The 2186-nt window shown below is 39.8% G+C and overlaps 1 pseudogene; it reads right to left on the minus strand.

The window, feature by feature from the left end:
* Positions 1-416: 416 nt before the first annotated feature.
* LOC129471182 (MICOS complex subunit MIC26-like) lies at positions 417-1702 on the minus strand (annotated as a pseudogene).
* Between the last annotated feature and the right edge of the window lie 484 nt (positions 1703-2186).

Raw genomic sequence — 2186 nt, forward strand, 5'->3', positions numbered from 1 at the left:
GAGTGCAAAAAACATATAACAATGGTGATGCTCTGAATAAGATTCTAAATTACCATAGTTGGTCTCCTCATAGGGTTGTAAACCAAAAATATAGAAGATTGAGGCAAGTCTCAATTGATTTTGAGGTTTATTTTGCCAAGGTTGAGCAAAGAAGAAGAAAAAAATAAAACACAAATAACAGGAGCATCTGTGGTCCATGCCTTTTCCAAAGAGGGTTTTGATGACTGCAGTATTTAAAGAAGAAAGAGCTAGAGGGAGAGGAAGGAGAAAAAAAAAATGGTTGGTGAGGGTAGGCAATGAGACAAGTGGTTACATTCTTATGGGGCTTTGATTAGTACTCACAGAATATGTATTTTACTTGTAAAAGCAGAGAGTAGAGGAACAGTCAATTATACATTACATTTTACATAAGTTCTCTACAAATCTTCTAGGACTATGTATCTTCATAAACCCCAATCATGTAAACACTCCCCACTGACCTGGGCAAATGCAATGAATTGTTGTAGATAATAGATAGAGGCAGCTAATCCCATGAAACCAGGATATATCAGCTTCTTTATTTTTGAACCTTTTGCCAAAAAGAGTCCAAAAATGCCAACAAAACCAATAACACCAAGTCTTGGAAAAAATCCTGTAGCTGCATTTGGAGATATTCATAGCTGTCTAACCCTCATTGACCCAAACTTTGCATCTCGGGATTAGTTTGGGAGTATGTTTCCTGACACCAACTTATACGTGGCCTACAATAATGTTGGAGCTGAGAGATGCTTTCTTCAAACTGGATCCTCCACTCCTCCACATATTCAAATTCACCCTTAGGAACTGAGTAGAGTGAAAGCTCATCAAGCTTCATGGGATATTTGGGAGATGGGTCCTTTCTTGGTGCTGCATAGAGTTTGAAGATGAGCAAACTCATACCAGCTTGCGCTTGCCCCATGGACCTCTGAGTTGCCTTGAACGTGTTACTGGCAGCAGTGGCTCCATCAGGGTTGAGCAGGAGTTTAACTCTTGGTTTGCACTTCTTGAGAGTGTCATATTTAGAGACATGATGGATGTGAGCATCAGTAAAGTGTATAGTTGGTAACTAAATCTATGTGAATTTTGATTTGGAATTTGTATGTGTTCTTCTCTGTTGCATGTATGGCAAGTCTGTCTAATTGGTAATTGCAACAGCTTCCTCCATTCTCCTGGGGTATATGATGACTGCCTATCATGTTTATATGCCTTCTGTCCCCACAACTTCATCCAGAATACTTTATAACTTTGCTTACTCCACTGTTGTTGTCAATTTTCTGTGTCATCTTGCCTGGTCTAAGGAATTCCCAGACAGCTGGTAAGATGGTATTTCTGGGTTCATCTGTGAGAGTGTTTTCAGAAGCAATTAACATTTGAATCAGTAGACTGAGTGAAGAAGACTACATTGACCTTTACCAATGTGGATGGGCATCATTCCATCTATTGAGGGCCTGAATAGAACAAAAAGGCAGAAAAAGGGCAAATTCTCTTTATTTGAGCTGAGACATCCATCTTCTCCTGCACTTGGACATCATTGCTCCCAGTTCTCAGGATTTCAGCCTCAGATAAGGGCTTATACTATGAGCTCCCTAATTCTTAGGCCTTTAGAGTTGAACTGAATTATACGATTGCCTTTCCTGGTTCTCCGGCTTGCAGAGAGCAGATCACAGGACATCTCAGCCTCCATTTCCACGTATATTCCTTTAAGTCTCTTAAATTCTTTTGGTTCTGTTTCTCCATATAACCCTGATTAATTGATATGGTTTGGTTCTGTGTCCCCATCTAAATCTCATCTTTAACTTTAATCCCCCTGTGTCTAGGAAACTGTGATCTCCACAAGTTGAGGAAGGAAAATGATTGGATTATGGGGGAAGTTTCCCTCATGCTATTCTCGTCCTTCCCATGAGATCTGATGGTTTTATAAGTGGTAGATTTCTCTGCACTCTCACTCCTTCTCCTGCCACCTTGTCAATAAGGTGCCAGCTTCCCCTTCCACCATGATTGTAAGTTTCCTGCATCATCCCCAGTCATGCGGAACTGAGTCAATTAAAACTCTTCTTTATAAATAATCCAGTCTCAAGTAGTTCTTTATAGCAGTGTGAAAATGGACTAATACACTAATATACCCACAAAACCCTTATTTAAGTCAGACTAAGCCAAACAAATTATAA

The sequence above is a fragment of the Symphalangus syndactylus genome, chromosome 21 (assembly GCF_028878055.3).
Source record: "Symphalangus syndactylus isolate Jambi chromosome 21, NHGRI_mSymSyn1-v2.1_pri, whole genome shotgun sequence".
Classification (NCBI taxonomy): domain Eukaryota; kingdom Metazoa; phylum Chordata; class Mammalia; order Primates; family Hylobatidae; genus Symphalangus; species Symphalangus syndactylus.